General features: G+C 43.0%; 1 protein-coding gene across 1 annotated transcript in view; it reads left to right on the top strand.

The window, feature by feature from the left end:
- The first annotated feature begins 8832 nt into the window (after positions 1 to 8832).
- tiam2b (TIAM Rac1 associated GEF 2b) overlaps positions 8833 to 13314 on the top strand; it is a 48685-nt gene continuing 44203 nt past the window's right edge. Inside the window, exon 1 of the mRNA XM_081378188.1 lies at positions 8833 to 8993. The gene's annotated coding sequence lies outside the window, so the exon portion shown is untranslated. The remainder of the gene's footprint in view (positions 8994 to 13314) is intronic.

Here is a 13314-nt window from a genome sequence, read left to right as displayed (position 1 = left end):
CCAAGCGCCAGCCTCTAGGTCAGCACCCTTCCTGCCTGAGCTCCACGCGGAGCTATCGAAGTCGTGGAACGCGCCCTTCTCCGCTAGACTCCGCTCGTCTGTCTCCTCGGCTTTCTCCCAGGTGGACGGGGCCGCCGAGAAAGGCTATACCGGCATCCCTTCCGTTGAGGAAGCGGTGGCAACGCATCTTTGCCCGCCGTCTGCTAGATGGCGCTCAAAGTCTGCCCTGCCGTCCAAAGCCTGCAGGACCACATCAGCTCTCGCCGCCTCCGGCCAAGCTGCTTCCGCCCTGCACTTGATGGCTGTTCTCCAGATCCTGCAAGCCGACCTCCTCCGTGAATTGTACGAGAAGGGCTCGGATCACACAGCCTTAACAGATTTGCGCAGGGCGACGGACCTTTCGCTCCACGCTACCAAGACCGCTACACAAGCCATCGGCAGATCTATGGCCGCGCTCACCGTCATCGACAGACACTTATGGTTGACGCTGGCGGATATGAGTGAGTCAGAACGCGCTATTTTCCTCAACGCCCCGCTCTCGCCCACTGGCCTCTTCGGCCCTGCGGTCAGGTCGCGCTCGACCAGCCGTCACAGACCGCCGCCCCCCCGGGGTCCGCGGCCCAAGATAACGCTGAAGTCTGAGCCCGCGAAGTCCTCCTAGCACCCGCAGGGAGGAAAAGATGGTTGAGTCCCGCTGCGGCCGGACCGCCATCAAAACGCCCAGCTGTTGTCAGTCCCCTCAGAACAGGCTACTGCAGCAGCTTACACCGCAGCCAACGAGCCAGTAACACCACTCGCTCGCCTGCACACAAACGCCGTTTTTACGGCGGCCCAAATAAATCTCAGAAAGAGTGTAAATTCGGGTTTTCCGGCTCCGGCCGAGGGTGTTGTAAGTGTAGAAAATGTGCCCACTCCCACGTGCTCACTGCTTCACACAAACACGGTCCCCATGGTAACGCGTTCAGAGCGCTCCCTCATAAAGCGGTCACACGCCGCTCGAGTGCTAAGTGTAGTAAATGTGCCCACAACTCTGTGCTCACATCTACCCGTAACTCGCTCTGCCACTCGGTTACCCTGGGCAACAACGGCTCAGGCCGGGGGTGTTATAAGTGCAGAAAATGTGCCCACTCCCATGTGCTCACTGCTTCACACAAACATGGTCCCCATGGTAACGCGCGCAGAGCGCTCTCTCATAAAGCGGACGCAAGCCGCTGGAGTATTAAGTGTAGTAAATGTGCCCACAACCTTGTGCTCACACCTACCCGCTGCTCGCTCTGCCAGTCAGTTACCTCGGGTCGCAGACCCTCTAAAGCTCCTAAACACTGGCCGTGTCATAAGTGTAAACTCTGCGCCCGCTCACGAGCACGCGCACTCACTGTTAGACATTATAATCCCCACGCCGCTCTCGCGACTGGGATGTTTGACAGCAAATCACGCTCCATCCGATGGGACCGAGCTACTGAACGCTGTACAGTCGGCCAATACTGTTTACCAGCCCCCGTGTTCGAGCACCAGCGGCGCGCACGCCGCTCCATCCTCTCTGATACAGGTTCCCCATCCCGCGCAGCGCGGCGATCTGAACCCAGAGACCAATCGACCCCTAGCCATGCATGCGGAAGCATGGGAGGCGATTCAGGGCGCGTCAGAATGGGTGCTGAATACTATAAAACACGGCTATTCGCTTCAATTCGCTCGTCGCCCTCCGCGCTTTATAGCACAGACGGAGACGAGAGTGAGTTCAGAAGCTGCGCACCTGCTTCAAGCAGAAATAGCGAAGCTGTTGCGCAAAGGGGCTATAGAACAGGTTCATCCTTCTCTGAGCGAGTCGGGCTTTTACAGCCGCTACTTCCTCGTACCCAAGAAGGACGGAGCGTTAAGACCTATTTTAGATCTGAGACATCTGAACAAAGCCCTCATGAGACGGCCGTTCAAAATGATCACAACCAGAAAAATCCTCGCGCAGATTCGCCCGGGAGACTGGTTTATCTCTCTCTATCTAAAAGACGCATACTTTCAGATCCAGATAACTCCCCGTCACAGGCCATTCTTGAGATTCGCCTTCAACGGTCGAGTATATCAGTACACAGTCCTGCCCTTCGGCCTGTCTTTGGCACCCCGTACATTTACGAAATGCTTGGACACGGCCCTCGCTCCCCTGAGAAAACAGGGAATGCGAATACTGAATTATCTGGACGATTGGCTTATTCTAGCGCAGTCAGAGACGGAACTTGTGTCTCACAGAACAGCACTTCTCAGCCATCTGGAGGAGCTGGGTCTCTCGGTCAACTGGACCAAGAGCTCGCTATCGCCCCGTCAGTCAATTTCCTTTCTTGGAATAGAACTGGACTCAGTGGCTATGACGGCCAGACTGTCGGAGCAGCGCGCGCGCCGCATCCGCCTCCTCGCCGCATCCCTCCAAATAGGCATCCGGGTTCCGCTGAGGACATTCCAGCGTATCCTGGGGCATATGGCCTCAGCTGCAGCAGCGCTCCAGCTGGGCTTACTGCGCATGCGCCCGCTTCAACGCTGGCTGAAAGCGCGCGTGCCCCGCCGAGCCTGGGCGGCCGGCGGCTTGCGAGTCAGAGTGAATCAGAGCTGCATTTCAGCCCTGCAGCCCTGGCAGCCGACAGCCCACTCCCTTCAGAGCACAGGTCATTTCTCTCTCAGCCCTGCCAACTCACGCCAGCGAGGCCGATAGTAATCTCCTCTGCCCGGTCAGGGCGTTGAGAAACTACATTTCACGGTCCGCCGCTTTCAGGCGCTCGGAGCAGCTCTTTGTTTCGTTTGGTGGGCGCACCAAGGGTCTCGCCGCCTCGAAACACAGCCTGTACAGATGGATAGTGGACGCTATTGCTGCTGCTTATGCGTCTAAAGACCTGCAGTGCCCATTGGGCATTCGAGCTCACTCCACCAGAGGCATGGCCTCGTCGTGGGCATGGTCCAGCGGGATTCCCATTCATGACATTTGTGCAGCGGCAGGCTGGGCCTCCCCCTCCACATTTGTCAGGTTTTACAACCTGGATGTTCCCGCCTTGCAGGCGAAAGTGTTATCAGTCTAAGTCTCGCGTATGCCAGCCCACTATCTGTGCGCGGGCTACGTTGTGTGATTTAGCTCTACTGGTTGAGCTGCACTATGCAGGGAATTGTCAGTTCGGACCGGCCGTGCCGCTCCTAACCCCCTAGTGTGTGCTTATGTACGGCGCCAGCCCTCTTTGGGCCGCCCGGCTCTCTGCTATCACGTTCCCCGGGCTCTCCCTGGGACTCATTCAGTGGATGCTGGGCGCGCTCGGCGTTGACAAGGGCGTTCCCGTAGCGTAGCAACTACGCAATACGAGAGAACCTCTCGTAAGAGAACGTTTCGGTTACTAACGTAACCTCTGTTCTCTCTAGAAGAGGGAACGAGTATTGCGTAGCCCGCCGTGCTCGCGCCACGAGCTCATTTCGCTTCATGCGACAGAAACCAGAGAAGCAGCCTCCAAGCCCTGTTTATATACGCTAAGCCACACCCCTTTTGGCGGGCTGTGACGCATTAAGCGCGCCAAGCGCGCTCATTGGTCGTGACGTCACGCCAAGGGCTCAGCGGTAGGCTGCTGCAGTTGCCGCAGGGCAGCCAATGGGCACGCTAGTAAGCTTGCCCTAGGTCTGCAGGCTGCCACACTGCGTTGACAAGATTATAAAAATTAAGGATAATTTTTTGGCTTCAGTATCTCGAGAAAGAAAGGCTTTCCCGTAGCGTAGCAACTACGCAATACTCGTTCCCTCTTCTAGAGAGAACAGAGGTTACGTTAGTAACCGAAACGTTTTCACGAGGAATTCCTCTGTTAAACATGATTGTTTTCAAAATAAAAGTTGAAATAATGTGAACAAATGGCTTCAACTGAAGCATATACCATCAATTAACAACCTCGGAGCTCACACAGTTCTGTCTTTAAAGGTTTGTAAGTTATTGTAAAAAAACAAAAAAAAAACTACTTCCCTATGGAGAAAATGAATGGAGTTTTTACTTGGGTTAAGGAACTTTGCACTCTAATCTGTACCCAACCTAACACATTTAATATAAAGGACAATCCGAAGTTAATATAATACAGTCCGAACTGCAATACTGTACATATCATGCATATCAGGGAGGAAGTTTTAGAGGGTTCCTGCACAGTGCGGCTGTTATATAATTTACAATTAATATACGATTACGATAAATACGATTAAACATAATCGCAGACAGAGGTAACTTAATACATTCAAAATGCTTCAAAAATGTTAATGAAATAATATAAACAATATTTGACATTTAAAAATTGCCTTAACTATTTGACCCATTCTGCATCTGTGCTTATAGATCCCTGACTCGGACCGCAGATGTCAATGTGAATATTTCTCCATCTGTTGCATAAACTATTCTCAAATGAAAGTAGTCCTGAAAGTGTTCATTTTCTAAAAGTGTAAGAATCTAATTCGGATCATGTGACCGTCTCAACCTGAATTGGTGACATTTCCCAGTTCTATGTAGATATTCAAGCATTAGAAAATGCTCCACAAACTAAGCCAGAGCTTTATAAATGTACTGTACGTTCTTCTTCCTACAATGTGGCTTCATTCTGTGGATGCGACATTGGCTCATTCATTGGCCTGCTGAAGGTAGGTTTTGGAGAGATGCTGAGGTTCCTGTGCATTCCTTAGAGGGAATGTGGTTTGAGCTGTGACTCACTGTAAACCACAAGTGCAGCAAACTTACTCGCGACTCATTCTTCTGGTTTGACTCATAATAGTATAAGAGAATACATTGCTCATTCTAACTAAACTATAAAAGCCTGTGACGGGTTTGTTCATTTTCCAGGGAATTGTTGTTGAAGCTCTGTAATTATATGGGAAGAGTTCCATGGTTAAGGGTGAGTCTCCATATAGCATACTTCTTATAATATTCTCTCTTTCCCATGATCATTTGTCTTTGGCTGTGTGTGTTCCTTAATACACTTTTTCCCAATGTAAAATTCACTCCGTCTAGGCATAGGAATGATACGAAATTTAAAGTCCCCCTGTAAGTCGATAATTGTATCCCTTTAAACTCATCTTTGATCACCAAAATGACATATTTAAACTTTTTTTTTTTCCTGTGAAAAAACAAATTCTTCATGCCTTAAAATAGCTTGAATGCAACTCTACATCCTTGCTTAATTTACTACATATGCGGAACCATGAATATGCTAATTAGCCCTGCCTCCACTCGCTCAAACCAGCTCAGAGATTCACTCGCCAACTTCCTGAGGTAAACGCTGGTTGATGGTATCGCTCTTTACAACGTCGTACACAACATTAATAAATGTGATTAGCCTTTTCTTGACTATATTTTCAACCTGCTAATAATGTGTTGCTAATGTTACACAAACCATGTTCTCATTCGCCATCTTAGAGTCAAGGCAGCTGCCTTCTAACAATCATCAGAAACACTTTGAACAACCCAGAACGTCAGTGGAGAAAGGTATATAGTTCATCATAACATCGTAATATTCATCATACTCCAATATTGCTTGATTTTCACAACAGGGGGACTCTAACAATAATGGTTCCAATTCCAAAGTCACTTGCCATTAAGAAGTCGGTATACTCTGTTCTAAATGTGTATCTTTAACTAGAACAACTAGCCAGTAGTTGTGTCTTAAATTATGTGCTACACACTGCACACTTATACTTACTACTAACATGTATTCTTCCATCTACTGTAGGCAATTTAGGCCATATTTTTTTTTTTTTTTTTACTGTAGCATTCACCATTTTCCAATTGAAGGAAATGATTTCAGACACACATGTTGATGCTAACTTTAGTACTCATAGCCCCTCCCCTTCCTCTACATAAGGAACACTGAAAAAATTATAACATCTGAATTAACTAAATGAACTGGTCAAAATGTCATTTAACATCAACGAATCAACCGAAATACATTAACTGATACCAACAAAACAAAATTTTATGGGTTATATCGGTTCGAAGGCTATTTTTACTTGTTATTAAAAATTCCATACTTTGTTTTTTTCCCCAGTTTCATTGCAACCAGGTCTTATGAGGCTTAAGTATACATGATTTTTAGACAAATTCAAGTCATTCATTCAGAAATCTGACCATGCTTGTGTGGAAGTCTCAGGGTTTGTTTGATTGTTGTTGTTGTTTTTTGCAGATGTCATTTTAGGCGATGCGTACAATTTCGACAGTCAACTCACAACTCAGCTAAAACATTTTTTCTCTATAGTGTAACGTGTCCACAGTGTATACATTAAAGAACCGTTAACCGAACATCATGATATTTTTTTAGAACATGGAACTGTTTCTGAATAAGAATTATTCCATCCTTCTGAGGCCTTTATTAAACTTCCCTAACAACAATTCCTTTAATCCGTCTTCAAATCCCACTGTGCAAACTTCAATCTTCCTTTATCCTCAATGTCAATAAGACTCATCATGAGTTTCTTTCTGCCTCGGTGGAGTAAAACATTAATAATAATTCTAATTGGCTATATCTACTGCGGGCGGTTTGTTTCCCATGAGGTCTCTGATGTTGTTTCCATTGCATGATATGATTATATGTCTCTGCTCTTGAGATGTCTAACTCTCGGGCCCCTCGGCTATGATTCGGTGTGCTGTGTGCGATCGACATTAACATTAACAAGGTGTGCAAGATGTGAAATGTTGCACTCAGATTGCAATGTGGTCAATCCAGAGTGGAGGCCTGTAATAGTGTTGTAGGTAATGGTGTTTGTGTGATCAGTGGACACTGCTAGGGCTGCAGGCTAGGACAAAACACACGTGTGTATGTGTGAATGAGGACGACCCTCAACAGACATTGACCTCAATGAAAAGAAATGCAAAGGCAGAAATAACAATAGACCATTCCCAGCAAAAGACTTAACCAGTCAAGCATGGACAATATTAGTCTGGCTGGCTGGCTTGCTGGGTTTGAATCTCTGTGAGACGAGAGGTCAAAGGGTTGTTTCAAGATACAGATTTTTGCATATGTGTACATGTGTTTTAAAAATCGAAATCTCATTTTAATTTGTTGTTGACCATTAGACATGGCAGCAATGCAGTTTCATTAACATTCTTAAAGGGGTTTACGTGGGTTTTGGACAGAACAGTCTGGAAGTTGTTTTGAGAGAGCCTGAAGTGTCTTGTAGAAATTGAAATCAGGCTTCTCTTGTTAACACATTAGATATCTTAATATGTGTTTACGGAGACGTGTGGATTGTTCCGTCTCTACTTAGCCAGTCTTTAAGAACACAAGACATTAAAGAAATAGGTCACAGCATATGCGTTTCTCACTTCTATTGAAGATAAAGGAGAATCTTTAAAGAATATTGATGATGTTTTATCAATAAAACAAGAGTGAATGACTTTTAATGCTGTTGATGTTCTTTAAGTCTTCATAAGTCGTACAATAGTGCTGTGTTATGCCCAGTACACATTGTATGATTTTGGGCTGTCCCGGTTGAAAGATGAAAAATCGTGGCCATTTCTGTGGTTGTGGCTCCTAAACGGTGGTCTTGCGTCGTACTGTGAGAGAGGTTTAAAGATGGACGTTGTCACGGTCTTGCGACTAAAGATAGCCTGAGATCATTTTCAAACAGGGTCATAAATTTAGCATGATCTCACAGTGTGTTTGCTGATACGACCGACGTCTACAGACTAGCCAGTGAAAATGCAACAGGAAATGGCTTATTGATCAGTGTGACATCCAGCTAAAACTACTTACCTCAAGCTCAATTTTGAAAACTGGCACACCAAGTTGGCCTCTTTTACCTAGCTCCGTAGTCTATGTGATAAGCAAGTATACTATTACTATACTATACTACGCGTCACTATTTTTTAAAGTAAATTTGCATTTGTCCTTAGACAATAAATGACAGTAAAATTTACCTGACAGTAAAATAAACCACAATAAAGATTCAGTGGAGAAATTATGATATACCGTGAAACCACCAGAATCTTAAAAAAAATATACCGTTTTCAATAGGTGTCTTCATCGTACAGTCTACATATATGTACGTTTATTAGATCCATGTCATACAGTGTGATTTCTAATGATCTTATAGGTTTGCCAAAATCACATGCTGTAGCAGGCATAAGGAAATAGATTGGATTTTAAGTTCTTCACTGTTTTTTTTTTTTTTTTTTTTTTGGACCACAGAAGAAAGTAGGTCATTGTCTTTCAAATTTGGAATGACACAAGGGTGAGTACATGATCATAGAATCACATTTGTGGGTGAATTGTGGGTGGATGGAGAGTAAGGCGGGACTTAATTTTATCCATCAGGAATTGATTGGATGGTTGTGGTTTGCTATTGGTGAATCTCATGTGTGACAGGTTGCCCCGCCCTCGTGCCAGTAAACACATCATCAGAGAAGAGAAGAGACCTTGCTGCACAAGGGATGAAAAATTATTACGAGGGCACGTGATTTAAAAAAAAAAAATGATGTACAGTTCACGGATACATAATTTAAATAATTTTGTAGGCCTATAATCGTCAACTTTGATTTCCGCCAATCCCTCTCGGACCACTACAAATAAAATTGACAATAGCTCATTCATCACTTCATAAAGAAACGATATTCATTCGAGATCAGTCTGATTTTGTGAAATGATCCATCAGATCCATTGACAGTATCCGACTAAAAACAATCGGACATCGCTGAGACAGTAAAGAAACAGTGTGTGAAGTAATATTATTCACTTGAACAGCAGCTGGTTAATAAGTGAATAATATCGACAGGAATGCGAATAACAACTCAATGTTCTTCAGTGGGCTGTTTTAAAGAGATTTTGGAGAGGGTGGAGGTGTGGTTTCAGCGCGCGCTTTGGCTCATGATGGTCAGTTGGCGTTCTGTGCTCGAGGAGAGAACGACGTGTACTTGAAGATAAAGCCATATTAAAGGATGTTGTTTCCTAAAGATAATATTATCTAATGTCAGTGATTAATGATCAATAGTTGTCTTCATTTCAGCTGTGGTGAGTGGATAACTTTTCTTAATAGTTATGCAATGCGTTTGATCTTTGGTTCAGCGCTGTGAAATTTGACATTGAAACTGTCAAAGTTGAGCGTAGCCAACAACACCTTTATATTAGCCTACGCACATTTTTTGTTGTTGTTTTCGAAAACAGATTATATTTCAGTTTGTGTATTATCTATTATTAGTAAGGATGCCTATAACTAATTGTTAGATGTATCACTGTCTGTATGACATGTCACAATATTATGAAACAGTATGCGCCAGGCTTCGTAGGACCGTGTAAAGTAGCATCATTATTAGACACCTAGGCTATATGCATAATACTCATTTTGCCATAGACCTCTCTCTTTCTCTGCCGCTGTTTTTATTATTATTAAATGTACAAACAATAGGCTACTGAGCTGTTATTTTTCCTGTCTGTTTCTTCTTTTTCTCTGTTACTGTAAGAATAGGCTATTGTGGCCACAAAATATTTGGACACTTAAACAAAAGTTAAAAAGTATGATATGTCATTCATTAGATACCTAAATATCAAACCAAATGTCATTTATTTTAAAGAAATACAACACGAACACACCTACACCATAATATGTCCAACAAGACAAGACACATATTTACACACTTTCTGGGTGTCAAACTAATAGCTAAGTGTTTTGTTTTATTAACTTTTAATTCTTTTTGAATTTAAATTCGGCAGACTCGGCATGAAACAGAAGTTGTGATAGTCTTTTCTTTCCTATTGTGTGACTTCCATCTTGCAGGACTTGATTTTGTCCATGGGGAAATGATTGGATGGTTGTGGTTTGCTATTTGTGGATCTCATGTGAGTGACAGGTTTATACAGTACGTCATCAGAGAAGAGATGTTGCTGCAAGAGAGATAATTAAAGATAAAGAGGACACATTACTTAATGTAAAATAAAAAATAATAATGATGTGCTCGGATAAATCATTTATAATGATGCAATATTCCATAAAAAAATAACAACTGTCAATTTTTATTACATGGTGACTTTAAATGTTGTATTATTTTGTGCATCCTTACCAGCAACATCGCCTCCGCCAGTGCTTACGAATGGGGTGAGACTATCTGTTTGCCCTGCCAAAGGGAGTGTTTAGGACACCTGTTTGGAAACGTTTGGTTAGTCAAATTTGGTATCCACTAAATTTGAAGAACCTTTCTACCGTTGACAAAGTACAATCTGTAGATATGCAGGAAGAGGAAGAGCGCAGATTAAAATGTTATAGGTCTTCTCCCAATTGCCTCAGTATTGAATAAAATGTTAATGAGATTTTCCTCCATTTGTTTTAATTATAGATAGTTAAGGTCTAAGTAGCGATGCTGAGCAGTATAATCTCATTCTCCACCCATATATATTTTAATAACAGGGGCCTTAAGTTCATAGGAGAAACCTATTAATGATTAACACCGTGCGAAATCCACCGCATGTTGCCCCCTTAGAGTCCTCATGCATCTTTATTGTGTCTTCAAGAGCCTTAACCACCCCCATCCGCAGGCTGTGTGTGTGCTTCTTTGTTGCCGCCACCTCTAAGTGTTTGCTATGGATCTCAAGATCTCAAAGAGCATCCAGAGACCAGCTGGATTCCCAGAGTGCAGCTGAGGTGAATGGGGCTCAAAGCATCAGCTGCAGATGAATAAAGCCATGGATTTGGTAGAGCGAGCGTCTTCAGCAGCAGCAGCAGCAGAAGGTTTATACCAGATTGGCTCTATCATAGAAACGCCATACCATAATCACCACCACACACTCCTGCAGCTTCTAACTAAACCGGCTTTTTGATCAGAGCGGCCACAACATAATGGAATGTGCACACTGATATATAATGAGCTGTAATTGGACTTTTGCCTGTGATGGTACGCATCTGAAATGCTATATTTGGGTTTCTCATCCAAAAATGTTTAGTCTGCTGAACTAAACTTAACTGTCTGTGATGTTTTTGATCTTAAAGGTTAAAGGGATGTGAAAAGATGGTAACCAGGTGCTTTCAAGCTCCATAAACATATCATAAATATGACTTGTGCACATTATTCCAAGTGTTCTGAAGTCTATGGGAGCTTTGTATGAGGAACAGATCGATTAAAGTAGTTAGGTCAATGACATCGGACATGGATTTCTTTTCATTGATTTACTTCCTGAACAAGTGCGCTGCTTTCACATTCATGTGAAACGCGCCATTTCGAGTGCAAACGAACTCAGACCAGGTAGTCTCGGGTTTGTTACCCCAGTGGACTCTTGGCATTACCAGTTTTTCCATGCGAACCGTACCCAGTTTCAAACTTAACTGCTGGGGTAGTTTCAGTGACCTGAAAATCTTGCTCTCAAATCTCATTCACACTTGGCTCCTTATAACACATCAAGCCAAGTATGACATCAGTGTACGTCATTGGTTCTGGCGTGCCTTTAACTGATCATGATGCATTCTCATTTCCCTTTTGGCCTACTGCAGTCACTACACACTACATTTAGTGCTGACAAGCGGTTTGATTCCATCTCTTGATTGTGACAAATTAGCTCTGTTGTTTGATTTCAATTGAGCGTAAGAGCCAGGTAGCTGCACCTGGACATCTGACAGACTGGAAGCAGCGTGCCAAGTTTACTCAGTGATACTAATGCACCTGATAATTGTTGGTAAATTGTAAGCACATGGAGCTGAGGTTGGTCTAAAGTTTCAGAGGTTGAATTCTGTCCAGGCGTCATTCGGGCTTGTAATGTGTTTGTGTATCAGATCTCCATCCAATGTTTTAGTCAACAAGCCAATGCATTCCAGTGAGTGTCAACCAAGCGCAGTGAATAGTAATGATTATTACCGTTTGAAAAATGGCCTTGCTAGTTATACATGTGCTGTCTGCTAATCCATTAGTTCTGGTTATGCTTTTCGACCCAGATTTTACATTGGACATCAATTGGCAACCCAATGTATCAAAATTGTACAAAAGTAGCAAAAATGGTCTATGAATCAAAATAAATTGTAAGCTTCTTCTCCATTTGAACTCTTTTCCCTCCATTGGTGGAATTTTCTGGCAATCCATATGTTCACTGTTATAAGGTAGGGGCGCTACTAAATATCTTCTGACAAGTGAAACAAGTGAAAAAGAAACAGAAACAAGCGATAGAAGCATTGCTTACGCACATGTAAGCTAATGCAATCATCAACCATTAAACATATAAATCAAAATTGCCTAATGTTACTGAATGAAATGTCAAACCCATGAAGAGGTAAAGGACTGTGCAAGTTTTGGGGGTGTTGATGGACTCGTTCTGAATCCTGAGTCTTGGACATGAATTCGATCTTCTCAGCTTTTTTGATCAAAATGTTGTTGTTTTTTTAAATGAAAATTACCCACGTTCAAGTGTTGATAAAAAAAGAATGCACAAGAATGCATTTTTTTCTGTTTTAAAGCAGGCTTTATATATATATTGTATGATATATAGGTTATATTGTACAAAAAATTCAGGGGTCCGTGAAAGTTTTGTGAAAATGATCCAAAATGCTGGTGCTGGCAACTGTTTTTTTGCTCTTCTAAACTTGCGTGCTTATATAAATAATGTTTTATTAGCATTTAATATTGTTCCCCTGCTGTCCACGACCCTATCAGAACAGACCTGCGGACGGTTTTTGGTTCATACACAACAAGTTGAGGAAAACTGTGCCAGTCACATCTGTCCCGATGAACAGAAACTACTTGAAAGGTCAGGAATAAACATGTTAGCATCATATAATCATAATCACATTTCTTTACAATGTGTACATTTGTTAAATTTATAACAGAGGATTATGTTGGTATATCTTGTTTGCCTGTATAATGTGGCATACTTTGTTGACCTTTTGAGCTGCATAGTTCATGCCGCCCTTCCGTTCGAATACTAATGAAGCATTGTGAGCTCTCAGCTGCTAAGGTCAAATTACACGGATTGCAAGGGTAGTGGGTTTTATTGTCATTGTTTTATTGATTTTATAGCACAAACTCGCCTAATTAAGTCTGCATTTGGGCAAGATTGTAGCCAGAAAATTTACAAGTCAAGTCACCTTCATTTATATAGCGCTTTTAACAATATAGATTGTTTCAAAGCAGCTTTACAGTGATAATAGGAAATTACAGTAACAGAGATTGTTTTAGCTTTACAGCAGCTCTAGAATAAAGTTATTGTCCAGCTAAAGTTAATTCTGATTGATTGATTCACTTGTGTTGCAAAGATCATTAGTTATTAACTTAGGGGCCGCTAACACGACACTGTTCTAACAGAAAACACGCGCTCCGGCCCATTGATGATATCCACTACACTTTAGCTTACTTTTAAC

The sequence above is a fragment of the Scardinius erythrophthalmus genome, assembly GCF_964197995.2.
Source record: "Scardinius erythrophthalmus genome assembly, chromosome: 11".
Taxonomy (NCBI): domain Eukaryota; kingdom Metazoa; phylum Chordata; class Actinopteri; order Cypriniformes; family Leuciscidae; genus Scardinius; species Scardinius erythrophthalmus.
Note: the sequence above shows the minus strand (reverse complement) of the source record. Positions and strands in the feature narration are given on the sequence as shown.